At 38.7% G+C, this 17,959-nt stretch overlaps 1 protein-coding gene across 3 annotated transcripts in view; it reads left to right on the top strand.

The window, feature by feature from the left end:
• Window positions 1–17,959, top strand: part of AHCYL2 (adenosylhomocysteinase like 2) — a 157,573-nt gene that overhangs the window by 30,311 nt on the left and 109,303 nt on the right. Inside the window, exon 1 of one of the 3 annotated variants that reach the window (XM_049893176.1) lies at window positions 6,477–6,535. The exons of the other annotated variants lie outside the window; for them this stretch is intronic. The gene's annotated coding sequence lies outside the window, so the exon portion shown is untranslated. Of the gene's footprint in view, window positions 1–6,476; window positions 6,536–17,959 lie in introns of those variants that run through there. 3 annotated transcript variants of the gene reach the window in all.

Raw genomic sequence — 17,959 nt, 5'->3', positions numbered from 1 at the left:
AAACAGGACCATATTATAAAGGGCCTTATATTCTATGCTAGAATTTGGACTCCAGGAGGCAGAGGAGTGTCACTGAAGAGTTTTAAGCAAGAGACATTGTTGCAGGCTAAGACTTCCCAGCTCAGGACCAGGCTCTGCTTAGGCTCTTGCCTTCTACTGACCAAGAACGACCAGGAGAGGCTCAGAGGTTCCACATGAACAAAGGTTTGTTAAGCAGCAGAAAGAAAGCAGAGGCTAGCAAGTGGGGACAGAGAGGGACCAGCCAATGCTAGCCTCTGTTCCCATGAACAAAGGTGTTTCTGGGGCTTATATGGGTTTGGCAAGGATAACAGAGTAATGAATATTTAGTTGGTTTCTTTCAAAGGCCAAGTACTTCTCCGAATGGCAGTGCGTGCTAAACTAGGCTGCGTGTGCATCTGGAATCCAAGATGGAACCCGTAGCAAAGGCTCTTGGGACTGGGTGGCAGGACTTATTATGGGGTGTCCTGTCTGCTCAGTCCCCTCGCAGCACTGGTTCAATTCCTGTCGCGGGTACTTGCGTCAGGCAGAGGTCATCCGTCACTCACCTTGTGGATGTCTGTGCATGCTCCAGGAACCAGATCAGGCTAGTCCTTCTGAAAAAAATCTTACAAGGAAGTACACTGTTTGTTCTTTCCTTATCGCACATTCCAGGATGGGGGTTTTGCGTCATTTAGCCAAGCACATGGTATATAAGTAAGTTGCAGGTTGCAGGTGTTGCAGGGTTCCTTGCTTAGGGGCTCAGTCCCTTTTCTTCCCTATCTCAACATGATCAAAACCAGGTCAATCAGAGTTCTTCCTTATCATATACTGTATGAGTCAGTTTAGGCTAGGTTATGCTATGGTAACAAACAACCCCTACATTTCAGTGGCTCCAGTAATGGGGTTATTTTTTGCGTATGTTGCACATCCATCCTGTGGCTCTGTTCTAGGATCCAGGCTGGAGAGGCAGCTCCAATCGGAGACGTTAACCTTATGGCAGAGAGAAATGAGACATGGTAGAACCACGTGATTTCTTCTAAAGCTTCTGTTCAGAAGCATGCTGTGTCATTTCCTCTCACACTTCAATGGCTGAAGCAGGTCACCTGGCCAAGTCTGATCCTCCATCAAGGAGAAGCAGTGAATATTTCGAACAGTAGTGCAGTCTATTTACATGTATCAGGTTTTATTTCTCTACTTTCTGGATTATCAATCTTGCAGCTGCTGGTGACCACATTCCCAGCAACTTGGAGTAGCCTGAGAAAATGAAGCTGGTGGTATATGGAGAAATGAGAGACCAGAAAATGTCCTGGCAGCTGTTTGCACTCCCTGGGGCTCCCTTGCTTCCTGTACCTTTCCTTTGTGTCTGTGAGTTAACAGAGGAGTGTCATAATCAGATATGCATTTTGGAAAGATTACTTTGGGTACGGCATGGAGAACAGGGAGACGAAAGAGTAGAAGCTGGAAGAATAGGGTACAGAAAAATGGTTAGTGATCTGTTTCAGATATGGAAGCACAAATTAGGGACTGGACCTGTTTCCTCTTTTACCTTATTTCTGCCAATTTAAACTGATAATTTCCAAATCTGAATTTTAGCAATTGTGGGGTGATGTGTGGCGTAGTGGTTAAGAGTTTGGCTGCCAACCAAAAGGTTGACAGTTCAAATCCACCAGCCGTTCCTTGGAAACCCTATGGGGGCAGTTCTACTCTGTCCTCTAAGGTTGCTATGAGTTGGAATCAACTTGAAGGCAGTGGGTTTGGTTTGGGTTTTATGCTGTCTTCAGGATCTTGTTTTTTTTTTAGCTAGACCTTAAAGAATCTGAATTCGAAAGAGCTTCGACAGAGCCAGGTGAAAAGATCCAGGTATGGATAAGCTATAATAACTTTGAAGGAGGCGTTAAAGAGTTTTGGTAAGGTTTGTGCTTTCTTGGGGGCAGCATTAGGGCTGAGTTTGAAGCTCTCCTTTGTAATTCTTCGTAAAAAAATTAAAAAGCAAACAACACATCTGAAGGTTGCTCGTTAGAGCAAATTTCACTTTTGGAAGAATGTTGACTTTAATTTTAACAGGTTTCCTGAGATATACTTTATATATCATAAAGTTCACCCATTTAGTATATTTACAGAGTTGTGCAACCATCTAATTTTGGACCATTTTTATCATCTCAAATAGAAATCTGTGGCAGTCATTCTTCCTCCCCTCCTTCCAAACCAAACCTGTTGCAATCAAGTTGATTCCAACTCATACCAACCCTATAGGACAGAAGACAACTGCCCCACAGGGTTTCCAAGGAGCAGCCAGTGGATTTGAACTGCTGGTGACCTTTTGGTTAGCAGCCAAGCTCTTGACCACTGCGTCACCAGGGCTCCTTTCCCTCCCCTCCTTAGGCAACCATTAATCTATTTTTTGTCTCTGGATTTGTGTATCCTGGCCATTTCATAGAAGTGGGATTATATGTGTAGACCTTTTGACTTTTAAAGTCTCTCGCTTACTAAGTAATTTCTTTTTCTGTTCTATATTTTTTAGAGTTTAAAGGTTAGAGTGTTTATAGCTCTGTCTTGCCTGATAGATTTGCATTATTCTTAATTCATCCCATATCCTTCTGTCATCTAGTACAATCCTTTGCATGTAGTATACTTGTCAAATAAATAATTAATAGTATTAGATGGATTTTTTTAATGAACATTAAAAGATATTCTTTGTTGATATTGTCCCAGTGTCTGAATTTCACTTACTGTTTCTTATCCCTATTTTCTCCTGTAACAGTTCACTTTCTAGCTGAATAATGTTTATACTTACACTGCTGATGGAAAGTTTTTTGACTCAGACTCTCTTATTCCTGCAGATTAATTTAATTATACAGTACTTGGTAGGCGAGAGGTCAGCAGTTTACTGAGAAGAAGATGAAGCTGATAAGGAGACTTCTAGGTATAACTTAACATTTCTTGGTTTCTTTGGACCCTTCCTCACTGTATAATCTAGGTCACCCTGATTGAAGCATTCTGCCTTCCACACTGGTAGCGTAGTGGTTAAGTGCGACAGCTGCTAAGCAGAAGGTCGGCAGTTCAAGTCTACCAGGCACTCCTTGGAAACTCTATGGGGCAATTCTACTCTGTTCTATAGGGTCGCTATGAGTTGGAATCCACCCGACGGCAGTGGGTTTTAATGTAATGTCAGTTGTGTTTAAAACTGCCTTGGTATACCTGTTTGGTTTTATCTTCTATTAGTCACTAGAGCACAAAGATATTGTGATAAGATATTTAAATAGGATATATTCCTTTAGTTGGAATCTTTGTAGTGCACATGGTCTTGGATCTATGAGTGCTTCTATCCTGTCTGAGATAAAAGGCAGAAAAATTTCACTTTTTTTCTTTTTGAGTTTCTCTTCCTATGGCTTTTTTTTTGTTGTTCCATCATGTGCTTTACATTTGTCAGGCGAGGAAAAGGCACTCAAGATTTCTAGTCATATGCCAGTTAAAATATAGTAAACTTTATTTAAAATTACATAGCTGAGCTTGTAAGAAAGTAAGGAAAACCCTCAAGGGCAAAAAATGAAAACCAAAGTGGTAAGTGCATAAGGCTACAGGTATGGCACTCTGGATAACCAAGAGGCTTCAGTTTTAATAGCCATATAGGAACATGAGACTTTCTTGCCCTCCTCCATGAAGTTAAGTGCCTTAAAGAATTACTGCATCATTGAATAGGTGATCTAGAAAAACATCTGCCCAACTGCTTAGAGAGATGTCAAGGAAGTTTGTCCACTCTCCGTGGGCTCTGGATGGGAAAGTTTTTCTGAGAATTGTTACCATGGGCTTATCCTCATGTAAGTTTATTTTAGAATACCCGTCTTTTTCTGTAGTTCAGGGAACCCAGAGCCAGTAAATTAACTTATAAAGTAGTCCTAAATCAATGATAGTCCTATGGCTCCAGGCTGAGACAGATGCAAAACTCCTCTGTAGGGATATCTTCAATCTAGGACACACGGAGTTCCCACAGCTTAAGGCATTTTAAAGATTTTATCTAAAAATAGAACTTCAAAAAATAATTTAGTTATTGAAATTTAAAACAGTGGACAGTGATGGTAGAATGTGTAAATTCTGGTACAGTCATACAGTGGATACTATACAGCACTGGAATGAATACAGTGTTCCTAGAGAACATGGCTGAATAAAGATAATGCTGAAAGAAGCCAGACACAAGAGAATATATACTATATGATTTCATTTAAATAAGGTTAAAAAACCCTAACCTATGGTGTTAGAAGTCATGATAGTAATCATTGGGGAAAAGGGAAAGGGTAGTAATTATCAAGGGGCATGAGAGTAGCTTCTAGGGTACTGGTAATGTTGTCTTTCTTCATCTGGGTGGTAGTTACATGACTGCTTCACTTTGTGATAATTCCCTGAGCTTATTATTTGCTCAATCTAATAGAAAGCAGCAAAGAGAAATTTGATAAGTATCATATAAAATATAGGATAAATAGAAGGCACAATTTTAAAAAAGGTAGAAATAAATCCAAATGCATCTGTAATCGTACTAAAAAAAAAAAAAATTTGTACTAAATTACACTTAGCATTTAAAAGACAGATGGTCCAAGATGGCCGACATGAGTTTTTTTCCTCTACTTATGTGTCATCCTTCCATCCAGAGGTGGAGTTTATTCCTCCCCTCCCCTCGAATCTGGAATGACTTTCGTGACTTGTTTAACCAACAGAATATGGCAGAAGTGACATTCTGGGACTTTAAAGGCTAGGTCATGAGAAGCTTTGCAGCTTCCACGTGGGCCTCTTTGAACATTTTCTTCTGGAATGCTCTCCCATGGAACACTCAGTCTGAAACCCAACCGCCATACTGTGAGAAGCCCAAGCCAGATGAAAAGGTTCACCTGAGCTCCCAGTCAACAGCCAGCGTCAACTGTCAACTATGTGAGTGAATGAAGGAGTCATCTTTGACATTCCAGTCCCAGCAAACACCATATGGCAAAGAACCCAAGCCCTGGGCATATGGCCCCAGTCTAGCCATCTTCAGCCATTTGAGCCACCCCAGCTGAGACCTGAAATGTTGTGGAGCAGATACAAGCTGTCCAGCTGTTTCCTGCCTGAATTTCTGACTCTTATAGTTGTGAGCACAATAAAATGATTTTATGCCTCTAAGCTTTGGGGTAGTTTGTTTGTAGCAACAGATAACTGAAACAGAATTTGGCACCTGGAAGTGAGGTGCTGCCATAACCTAAATGTGTTTTGGCTTGGGGACTTGGTGGTAGTTAGAAGATGGAAGGACCTTGAGGAAACTGTTAGTGAAGACTTGAAGCACAGTGAGAAAAATACTATTGGAGACTAGAAAAAGGGAGATGTTTGTTATGTAGTGGTACGAAGTTTGGTAGCATTATCACCTGTGGTAACATGGAAGATAGAAGATGTATCTAATGAATTTGATCTATCTAAAAGATTTCTAGGCAGAAGGCTGAAAGTGCCATCTGGCTTTTTCTGGCTGCTTGGATAAGGTACGAATAAGAGAGAGAGGTAGCTAAAAATTAACTATTCTGTTTTTAAGCAGAATTTAGAGGAAATATTTCTAACCCAAGACCTTTTGCGAATAAAACCTTTTCTCATCCCCAGTCATTCCAGATGGCTAATGACTTAACGTAAGAAATGGCTTCAGAGCAAAGATAAAATTCAGGATGCTATCGATAAAACATGGCTCAAAGTAAAAATATCAAAGGTGTAACTGTAAGTTCCTTTATTAAGACTTCAGAAAGATTGAAGGCAGTGCCTTATAGAGCATCTCAGCTAGGTGAAAGGACTTCTGAAGATCTTAAGGGCATGCCTCGTAAACCTCTCTGTTTAACAACAGGGCTCCTAAAGATCTTAAGGGTATTTTCTTACAACGGGTTCACACAGGACTTGAGATAGAGAAGGTGGTTCTGGCTTTTTTCTACTAAAGTGAACCCCACTAATATTCGTAGGAAACCCACAGGGTTTTTAAGAAGTTGTGCTAATAGAAGTATCTTCAACTTGGATTAAAAGGAATAGAGAGAATACAGAATGAAAAGAGGCCTTCGGACTTCTAAGCATTAATGAGCAGGAAGCAGATTGAGAAGGCTACTCAGTTGCAAACATGAGCCATCTCTTATGTCAAAGGAAGGATAGAGCCAAGGGTTTTGGAAAATCATTCTCAGGGGGTAGGACTGAGCTGTAATCAAGAAACTTATGTGTGCTAGACTCTTATTTCAGAATTGCTATGGGCTGGTAATTGCTATGTGTCTCCTGTTCCTTCCCCATTTCCTTCACATTTTGAATGAGAGTGTCTATTGCGGTTATTCTGAGCCTGTCTCACTATTGTATGTTTGTATGTTGGGTGTGTGGGGGCAGATAATTTGTCTCTTTAATTCAGATCAAGAGGAACTATAATCGAGTAGCTGTACCTGAGGAACTGCATCTGAGGAGCCTCACCCACATCTGGACCTGATTTAGCTATCGAGATTCTGGACATCAAGCTGATGCCATGTTGAGATGAGACTTTGGAAGGTCTTAGGAGAGGGTGAGTGTATTTTGCATGTGGGAGAGAATTGTTGGGGCCAGAGGGTGGTTTGTGATAGCTTGTCTCCAAGATAGCCACCATCAGTTTCTTCCGTTCTTGCCATTCAGAGGAGAAGTCAATTTCTCCCCTCCCCTTGAATCTGGGATGGCTTTAGTGACTTGCTTAACCAATGGAGTGTGAAGTTCTGGAACTTCTGGCCTAGGTCATAAGAATCCTTGCAGCTTCTGCCTGTGCCTCTTGGAATTCTGTCTCTTTGAATACTCGCTCTCATAACCCAGCCATCATGCTGTGAGAAGCCCAAGCCAGATGGAGAGGACACATAGAGATACTGGTTGACAGCCCCAGTTGAGCTCTCAGCTAACAGCCAACATCAGTTGCCAACCATATGAGTGAGTGAAGGAGCTGGACATTCCAGCCTTAGCCGACACCACCTGGAGAAAAACCAAGGACTCACACAACGGCCCCCATTGAGATATCCCAGCCATCTTCATCCATTCAAGTCACTCTGCAGGAAACCCCAGACATTATAGAATGGAGAGGAGCTATCTCTGCTGTCCCCAGCCAGAACTTCTGGCCCAGAGAATCATGAGGTTAATAAAATGACAGCTGTTTTATGCCACTAGTGTTTTATGTTTTATGGCACTAAGTTTTGGGGGTAGCTTTTTTATGCAGCAATAGATAATTGGAGCATTGTCAGACTAACTGAGAATATAATCCACTTCTATGCAGTTTGTAAAAGAAACACCCAAAACATAAGGCATCAGATTAAAAGTAAAAGCATAAAAAAATTCCAAAAGAAAGCTGGTATGGCTAGGTTAATTAAAAAAAAAAAAAAAAGACCAAACCGATTGCCACTCGTAGCAACCCTATAGGACAAAGTAGAACTCCCCCATAGAGTTTCCAAGGAGCACCTGGTGGATTTGAACTGCTGACCTTTTGGTTAGCAGCCGTAGCACTTAACTACTATGCCAGCAGGGTTTCCAGCTAGGTTAATAGGCAAAAGTCATTATTAGGGTTAAAAATCATCACAAAAAGTAATGATTAATCAGGAAGCTATAAAAATTCCAAATCAGTATGTTTCCAATAATATGGCCTCAAAATATATAGGTAGAATACAGGAAGAAAATATATGGATACAACTACAGGAATATAAAGTAGGAAGTTTTAACATATCTTTGTCAGTAATTGATGTGCAAACAGCCAAAAGTTTGGGAAGATACAGAAAATTTGAACAATCAACAAGCTTCATTTGACGGGCATTTACAGAGCCTTACACCTAATAAATGAGAATATAGGGGTTTTTTTGTTGTTGTTGTTTTAAGCAGTTTTTAAGAAATTGTACACATACTGAATTCATAAAGCAAATTTCACAAAACCAATGAATGGGTATTAGCAAGACTATATTTTCTTAATTAGTTCAATGAAAATAGAATAAAAAGATAACTGAAATACTTTATATGGTTGGGAATTTAAAAGCACACTTCTAAGTAACTCATAGGTCAAAGAAGAAATCATAATGAAAATTAGAAGTAAAACTGAATGATAATGTAACTACTGTATATTAAAACTATGGGTCACACAAAAGTGATATTTAGAGGGAAATGTTTAGCCTTAAATGCTTGTATTAGAAAAAGAGGAAGCTCATTAATTTTCAGCCTTAAGTATTCAACTGAAAAGTTAGAAAAAGAAATGAGTAAATCCAAAGAGAGGGAAGAAAGGAATAAGAAAAATAAGAGCAGAATCTAATGAAATAGAAAACAAAGATATAATAAGATCAACAGACCCAAAAGTTGGTTAAAATAGACAAACCCTGGAAAGACTGATCAGGAAAAAAGAAGGTGAAGGCACAAATACTGCTAGTCTTGAACAAGAGGAAATATCTACAAATACAGCATAAATTATGAAGTAAGAAGCATTAACAACTGCATGCAACTAAACTGGGAAACTTAAATAAAAAGGACAACTTTGGAAAAAAAATAACTTACCAAACCTGATTCAAGAAGGAATATAAATCTGAATAGACCTGTGTAATAAGATGCAATAAGTAAGATCAACAAAGCTAATAGTTGGTTAAAATAGACAAACCCTAGAAAGATTGATAAGGAAAAAAGAAAATGAAGTCATGAATACTGCTAGAATTGAACAAGAGGAATATCTACAGATACAGCATAAATTATGAAGTAGCAAACATTAACAACTGTATGTAACTAAACTGGAAAACTTAGATAAAAAGGACAACTTTGGAAAAAAATTGAAAAAGCAACTTACCACAACTGACTCAAGAAGGAATCTAAACTTGAATAGACCTATGATCATCACATAAATTGAATTAGTGATAAAAAAAAATCTACCCAGTAGAAAAGAGACACAGAATATAAAGATATAATTGACATGCAGTAAACTGCTCATAAGGTGTGCAATTTGACATATGTTTATAAATGTCAAGTTATTGTAATTAAGATAAAGAACATATCTATCACCTCTAAGGTCTTCTGCCCCTTCAGGTCCCCCTACCTTGTCCTAGCCATCACTGATCTGCCTTATGTTACAGTAGGTGAGTTTACATTTCCTAGAATTTTACATAAATGAAATCATGCAGCGTATAGTTATTTTGTCTGGCTTCTTTCACTTACCCATTGCCTTTGAGTCGATTCTGACACAGAGCGACCTTAGAGGACAGAGTAGAACTGCTCCATGGAGTGTCCAAGGAGCAGCTGGTTGGGTTGGAACTGCAGACCTCTTGGTTAGCAGCTGTACCTCTTAACCACTACGCCACCAGGGCTCCATTTCTTCACTTAGCATAGTTACTTTGAGATCTATCTATGTTGACATGGAATGTTCATTCCTTTTTATTGCTGAGCCTGTACCATTGCGTGGCTACAGCACACTGTATTTATCTGTTCACTGTTGAGAGACATTTGGCTTATATCCAGTTCTGGGCTCTTACAAATAATGCCGCTTTGTACATTTGGTGCAAGTCTTCGTGGCCGTGCTTGCTCAAATATCTAGGAATGCGACGGCTGGATCTTACAAGTATATGGTTTAACTTTTAAGAGATTGCCAAACTGTCTTCAAGATGATTTTTACCATTTTACATTCCTGCCAGCAGTGTAGGAGAGTTTGAGTTCCTCTACATCCTCATCTTTTTATTTTTAGCCATTGTAATAGGTGTATGGTAGTATTTCATTGTGGTTTTAATGTCCTTTTCTTTAGTGATTAATGCTGAGCGTCTCTTCATGCGCTTACTTGCCATTTGCGTATCTTCAGTGAAATGTCGGTTCAAACCTTTTGACCATTTTTTATTGGGTTGTTTGTTTTCTTATTTTATTGAGTTTTGAGAGCTCTTTATTCTGGGTAGAAGTGCTTTTTCAGACACGGGTAGTCCCTGACTTATGATGTATTTGAGTTATGAGAAACTGCGCTTATGACCATCAGTATTTCTTTTTTGTACGTCTCATCATTGGTAATATATACTTCATACAGTGTTACAGTGCGTCATTTGCTGATGTTATCATTCTCAGATGTCCACTCAAAGATGTTCAATTTTATGATTTACTGTTCAGAACGCTGCCGTATAGCAGGCTATGGCCTGGTCTACAGTGAAGTTGGTGTTGGTGTCAGGGGTCGTAATGGATAGAAAGGTGGGCAGTGTTCAGCTGTAACACATGGCAGTTGAGCAGTGCACATGCCCAGCAGCTGTTACGGTTCCGACTTCATTGTCATCCTGGAGTTCTGTCATTTTTTGCATCATGTATTTTGAAACATATGTTTGCCACAGACTTCCCAGACTCTCAGCTCCATCTCCTCAACTAAGATTTGCACTGGGCTCTACTTGGGTTCCTCCTTCCTCAAGGCAATAAGCTGAGGCATTCATAGGACTCACTCATTTGCTTCCTGTCTCTCAGGAATCACTGTCCTTCATTGCCTAATGTGCAATGTTTTGAAATGATTGTTTCACATGTTTTGCCTGTTGTTTTGCCAGTTTGTTTCTGGTGCTTAGGGACATCCGGTACCTGTTCCTCCATAATGGCTGGAAATGGAATTCCTCTATTTTCTATCCTTTTTTATGTGCTTAAAATGTTCCATGAGGAACACACACACCAAATAGGTGTATTTGTCAAAAGTAAGGTGGTGGTTTAAATTTTACTGGATTTGAGTTAAGCTTTGCTGCAATCATTTTGAAAAACTTACGTTTTGTATTTTACCTTTTTTTCTTTTTTAAGGTAATTCCTTTTGCTTTGATTCTAGTAGACTTCAGTGGTCATCTTTAAAACAGAGGTTTAATATGTTCTGTGATCTACTAGAGCAGTACTTCTTGTACAGGCTCTGAGGCCTGAGCTCAGAGTTAGGATCTTATTTCATATTAGCTTCTGAATAGCATCAGGTGGTCATTTCTGACTTTAAAACCAGCCCACTAATTTAGTCTTCCTTGATCTTGTGACCTCAGGGAAGAAGCCTACTAGGAATAGAATAAAGAAACTTTTCACATCCTAAGGCTTTAAAAAACAAAATCTTGATCCAAACATGAAAACCATTTTAATATCTTTAAACCCTTCCACAGTAGTCTTTTCTTTTTTCCTAATGAAAGCACTGCCCTTTCACTTAGTTAATGAATTATTTAATTTGAATAGATTGTTTTATTATAATTAACTGATTTCTGAGACTTCCTGAGGGTAGGAAGACTGTGTTCTAGCTGAATAGCTTAAGGACTATAATAAGGACATGAATTCTGTTGGTGGAAGTCATAAAAGAAAGAAAGATATGGGCATGTGGGTTGATTTTTTTTTTTTTTTTTGAACTGTAGGTGAAGGTTTACAGAACAAACTAGCTTCTCATTAAACAGTTAGTACACGTATTGTTTTATGACATTGGTTAACTCCACAACATGTCAGCACTCTCCGTTCTTGACCTTGGGTTCCCTATTAAAAGCTTTCCTGTCCTCTCTTGCCTTCTAGTCCTTGCCCCTGGGCTGGTGTGCCTCTTTAGTCCCATATTGTTTTATGGGTCTGTCTAATCTTTGGCTGAAGGGTGAACCTCAGGAGTGACTTCATTACTGAGCTGAAGGGTGTCTGGGGCCATGCTCTTGGTGTATGTGTGTTGATTTTTGAGGAAAGAGTGATTCTGAGGTTAAGATAAGGGAGTTCGTCAGTCTTCTCCAAGAAGAGGTAAGGCCATTGAGAGTGAGGAATAGGAAATAGAGAAATTCAACCTCTAAACGAGGTGGAATGAGCTTGGAATAACTGTTTGGGGGCCATCTTAAGGCAGTGTAATTCCCACCTTTCCACAAATGAGAAGGAATTCCCTGGGAGGATTCTAGCTTGTGACTCTCGTTCTTGCTTTCTCTGTTCTCTCATCATTGTCGTCGTTAGGTGCCATTGAGTCGGTTCTGACTCATAGCACCCTTATGTACAACAGAATGAAACACTGCCGGTCCTGCGCCATTCTCAACAATCGTTATGCTTGAGCCCATTATTGCAGCCATTGTGTCAGTCCATCTTGTTGAGTGTCTTCCTCTTTTTCGCAGACCTTCTACTTTACCAAGCATAATGTTTTTCTCCAGGGACTGATGCCTCCTGATAACATGTCCAAAGTACAGGGGATGAAGTCTTGCCATCCTTGCTTCTAAGGAGCATTCTGGCTGTACTTCTTCCTTTCTCTATATGTTCAATATACAACTCCTGATTAATTGAACAGGAGTAGAAATGAAAATTTTTTGAAAAAAGTTTTTTTTTAAAAGCAGGGAAGTATATCAAAAAATAGAGATTCCAAACCATTAGTTTCTGGCACTTCTTTTTGGCAAAGTGAAATATTACAGTATTTATTGAACCAGTTTATAGAATTATAAGGTAGACAAATTTCAAGTTTTTGCCACACCTGCTTTTATAAAGATGAAATCCGGTTAAAATGCTTTGAAGAATACAAAACTGGGAGACATGATACACAAGGGTTCAGTGCTGCTCAGAGGTTTGTGAGAGTGAGACATCTGACTCCAGTTGGTTGCACATGTGTCTTGTCAGAATCAACGCAAAGGCAACTAACAACAACAGCAACATCTGTGTATGTATGTATATATTTATGTGTTTATTTCCAGCTAGCATCGGCTGTTCAGGACAGCCAGTTCCAGTTGTTTGAATGTGTATGTGTGTGGGCATGTATGTACGTATGTATTTATAGCTAGCATTTGCTATGTTTAAAGCTGCAGTCTTTTCTTTCTTTCCCATCTTTGACCTCCCTGAGTCATTCCTGCCAAGAGCTCACCCAAGTTTATTGAACCGATTAAACTTCAAGTTTTTGTTAGAAGAATTGGGCTGGAATCAGAACATAGAGATTCTTGATGGAGAATCCACCAGGCAAGGAAATGTATAGCTATCTGTGTCCTGAGATGGCCAGCTTCTCCGGCCACACCCAGAAGGATCGTATTGCCAGTCTTCCTATGGTATTAGGGAACTAGGATGGAGAACTCTAAGTTCCAGTTATGGCAAGTCTCAGTGAAAAGGGAAAAAGATCACAAAAGAACTTAGATCCGTGGACTTAGTGCCAACCTCTCCCCAGAGAGAAATGTTCTTCCTGGCCTTGTAGAATCCATGTGGTTAAAGCTCTTTATGTCCTTTGTAAAATTCTGAGCAGTAATCCTCTCTTTAGGATCCCCTCCTCCCCTACCAAAAAGAAAGTTGAGGTATATCAAACCAACTTGTTTTAGACAAAGGGGCCTAGTGGTGCAACGGTTAAGGCTCAGCTGCTAACAGAAAGGTTGATGGTTCGAACCCACCCAACAGCTCCGCAGGGGAAAGATCCAGTGATCTGCTTCCATAAAGATTACAGCCAAGAAAAACCTACGGGGCAGCTCTACTATCACAGGGAGTTGCAGTGAATTGGAATCCACCCCCACAGCTCCTAACAACAACCCTTTTAGATTGCAGTGTTCTTTTTAGTGTGAAAATGAAAGAACTGAGGTTTTGCAGTATAAAATATGATGGTAATGTGAGGTGGTACAGTGAAAAAGCATAATTAGAGTTATATGTGTCTTACAGCAGGGCTTCTCAAACTTTTTGATCTTGGAATCCCTTTACACTCTTAAAAATTGAGGATCTCAAAGACCTTTTGTCTAGTGGGTTGTATCATTAATATTTACTGTATTAGAAATTAAAACTGAGAATTTAAAGATTTTATTCATTTATTTGAAATAATAAAAATAAATCCTTTATGTTTTAATATTTATTTAAAATGGAGAAACTGAAAAGATAGTTGCGTACTAATTCATTTGAAAATAATAAACCCTTTATGTGTTAACATAAATAACATTTTTATAAAAAATTTTTATGTTTTTCAAAACGAAAAAATTTAATGAGAAGAATTGTTTTCTATTTTTATAGATCTCTTTGATGTCTGGCTTAATAGAAGACAGCTAGATTCTCATACCTGCTTTGGCATTCAGTATGGTGCTTTGTCACACATCATGCAGCCTCTGGGAACCTTCACTGTATACACATCAGATAATAAGAAGAAAAAAGGCAAATAATGTCTTACTGTTATCATGAAAATACTTTTGACCTCAAGGACTTCCCAGAAGGGTCTCAGAGACCTCCAGGGGTTTCTGGGCCGCGTTTTGAGAACCACTGTTTCAAAACTCTGTGTGTGGAAAATATGAGACTTAAAGCCAGTTTTTCTGTGTGTTTGATCAATATGGTATTAAACCTAGTAATTAAGACTCCAGAATTGAAGTGGGCGGTGTAGCTGAAACCTCCAAACATTGAACTGGGAGTTAGTCCCAGTCATGTGTTTTTAAAAGTAGTTGTTCAGTGTTTTTGTAGGACATTGCTAACTAGTGAGAGAGGAAAATTTGAGTCACATCTCTGGGGAAGAAGAACCAGAGAATTTTAGAGATAAAATTGATCTTTAAAGATAATCTAGTAATAGAATTTTAGGCTTTCAGATTTGAAAACCACCTGCCAGGTCATTTAATCTAACCCTTAAACTTTCTAATAATTGCAAATAGTACTTATTGTATACCAGCTGTACATGTAGTCTTTCTCTCCCTCTCTTTTGTAGTTTTGATCCTTATTAAGTTTTTTGTTATAGAGAATGTCAAACATCAACCAACTTCAGCAGTTGTTAATTCATGTCCAGTTATTTTTGCGTATATCCCTATCACACGGCACCTACTCCTTTGGATTACTAGGATGCAGATTCCAGATATTTTACAGTTTCTTCTGTAAATATTTCAGTGTATGTCTCTAAAAGATAAGAACTTTAAATAAATAACCACAGTTTCATTATCACACCAAAAACTTAGCAGTTATTCTTTAATAGCATAGAGAAGCCAGTGAGTGTTCACATTTCCTGTATTGTACCATTCATTTATGCATATTTTTCCAGTGTTTGAATTGGGATGCAGTTAAAGTTCATATGGTACAGTTGGCTGATTTATCTCTTAAGACTGTCTTAGCTATCTAGTGTTGCTATAACAGTTATACCACAAGCAGATGGCTTTAATAGCCATTACAGTCTGTTGTTAGGTGCCGTTGAGTCCTTTCCAACTCGTAGCGACCCTGTGTACTACAGAACGAAACATTGCCCAGTCCTGCGCCATGCTCCCAATCGTTATGCTTGAGCCCATTGTTGCATCCACTGTGTCAATCCATCTCATTGAGGAAATAAAAAGATATTTTCCAAAAAGGTGAACGTTATTTAGTTGCTATTTGTTAACAGGCATGGAGTTGTGTATCCTATTGTTTCCAGTTGATCTTTTTTCATTGGACAAAGGAATAAATCATCATCCTTGCTTTTACTTCTTATGTTATAGGGTAAATAGCCTTTAAACCCAGAAACCCAGTGCCGTCAAGTCGATACCTTTAAAGGTATCTCTTTTTCCCCTCAGGTTCATTTCTCCCTTGATATAAATGACAAAGAACGTTCATATTCATGACACTTACGCTACCTGTGAGTTTGTCCACTTACTTTACAAAACTCCCCAAAATTACTAAGGGAAATATAAAGCAAAACTAGCTTTAATACCCATAGTATGCTAGGCACTGTTCCAAGCGCTTTTACATGGATTACATATATCTATATATCATCTTTGCTTTCAGCAAACAGGGTTGCGTCATCTGCTTATTGCAGGTTGTTCGTGAATCTTCTTCCAATCCTAATGCCACGTTCTTCTTCATACAGTCCAGCTTCTTGGATTATTTGCTCAGCATACAGAATGAATGCTGAAATTGAAGAAGACTTGAAGCACTTACTGATGAAGATCAAAGACTATAGCTTTCAGTATGGATTACACCTCCACATAAAGGAAACAAAAATCCTCACAACTGGACCAATAAGCAACATCATGATAAATGGAAAAAATATTGAAGTTGTCGAGGATTTCATTTTACTTGAATCTACAATCAACGTCCATGAAAGCAGCAGTAAAGAAACCAAATGACATATTGCATTGGGCAAATTTGCTGCAAAAGATCTCTTTAAAGTATTAAAAAGCAAATATGTCACCTTGAGGACTAAGGTGTGCCGTAACCAATCCATGATATTTTCAGTTGCCTCATATGCATGTGAGGGCTGGACAATGAATAAGGAAGACCGAAGGAGAGGGAATGCCTTTGATTTATAATGTTGGTGAAGAATACTGAATATACGTTCGACTGCCAGAAGAATGAACAAATCTGTCTTGGAAGAAGTACAGCCAGAGTTATTCGTAGAAGCGAGGATGGGGAGACTTGGTCTCATGTACTTTGGACATGTTATCAGGAGGAACTAGTCCCTGGAGAAGGATATCATGCTTGGTAGAGTGAAAGGTCAGGGAAAAAGAGGAAGACCCTCAATGAGATGAATTGACACAGTGGCTGCAACAATGGTCAAATACAGGAGTGATTATGAGGATGACTCAGGACCAGGCAGTGTTTTCTTCTGTTGTACATAGGGTCACTGTGAGTCAAAACTGATTCGACAGCACCTAACAACAACAGCATATATCATCTATCCTTACCACAACCCTGTAAGGGACATATGAATAGTATCATCATCCTAATTTTATTATGAAGGTGCTGAGACACAGAGATTAAAGTAACTTGCCAAAGGTCACAAGATGATAGTGAAAGCCAGGAATCCAATCATGAATTCTTTGTTCAGAACCTGTGCTGTGTACTTGCCTTCAGTAACTACCACAGAATCTTTTTGCATAAAAGGATTTTGCAATGGTGTTCATAAAAGGATTTTACAATCATATGAGTAATAAAATTATTCATTTAATATGACAAAAATGGGCATTTTATAAAGACAAGTAAATATGACTAAGCAAGTTTCTTTTTTTAATGGAACTTGATTCTAAAGTCAATCTTAATTTTTTTCCTAGGTCATAATTTCACAGGTAATATTCAAGCAAACAAATATGAATTATTAAAGAATAAGTTATCCTTTGTCTTATTGTAAAAAAATAAGTTTATAGAATTTGCGAACTGTGAACTTTTTTAACAGGAATAGTACTTAACATAATTTGCTTGCCATCACTCTCCCCTTATGCAATTATAACTTCTTTTGTGTGGTTACTAACAGGCTCACACTATTCTCACACATGAGCCCTGAAGAGGCAGTAGTCACAGTTGCTTTATCTATCCTTGCTTCTTCCTCTATTATGAATGTGTGCATCCATAAAGAGAAAATAACCCAAGCACTGTACTAATGTGTAGTTGTCACAGCAATGGCTGTAGCATATATAATAAAGCCTGCTGATTTTGCAAAATTCCTTACTAACTGGCTTCGTGTCACCCCTTCTCTCTCACCCAGTAGAGTGGAACGTAATATAAGAATGAAAGTAACTATAATAGAGAAAACTTAGAGTCTAATTTCATTTATTCATTAAAAAGGTATTATTAGAAACCCTGGTGGTGTTGTGGTTAAGTGCTATAGCTGCTAACCAAAAGATTGGCAGTTCAAATCCACCAGGTGCTCCTTGAAAACTCGATGGGGCAGTTCTGCTCTGTCCTGTAGGGTTGCTATGAGTCGGAATCAACTCGACAGCAACAGATTTGTTTTTGGTTTGTTTAGGTATTACTAGGAATAGATTATCTGGGACACGGTTTTATAGTTTGACCTCTTGATTGAAAAACTGTACCCTTAAAGCATATTACTCAACCACTTCCCTTCAAATTGGTATAGCAAAGATACCTAGTAGCATTCTCTCTACCTTTTAAACTTTAATATTGGGAAACTCAGTTATAATGGTTGAGGAAAGGGAATTTTTAAAACAGGAAACCAAGAAATGACAATGCTGGACATATTAAAATAAGGACTGTTTTGCCGAATTCTCGAGACTAAACCCATACCCATTGCTATCAAGTCAATTCTGACTCATAGCAACCCTATAGGACAGAGTAGAAGTGCCCCACAGGGTTTCCAAGGAGCAGCTGGTAGATTCAAGCTGCT

The sequence above is a fragment of the Elephas maximus genome, chromosome 8, assembly GCF_024166365.1.
Source record: "Elephas maximus indicus isolate mEleMax1 chromosome 8, mEleMax1 primary haplotype, whole genome shotgun sequence".
Classification (NCBI taxonomy): Eukaryota; Metazoa; Chordata; class Mammalia; order Proboscidea; family Elephantidae; genus Elephas; species Elephas maximus.
The sequence above is the reverse complement of the archived record's forward strand: the minus strand, read 5'-3'. Positions and strand labels throughout refer to the sequence as shown.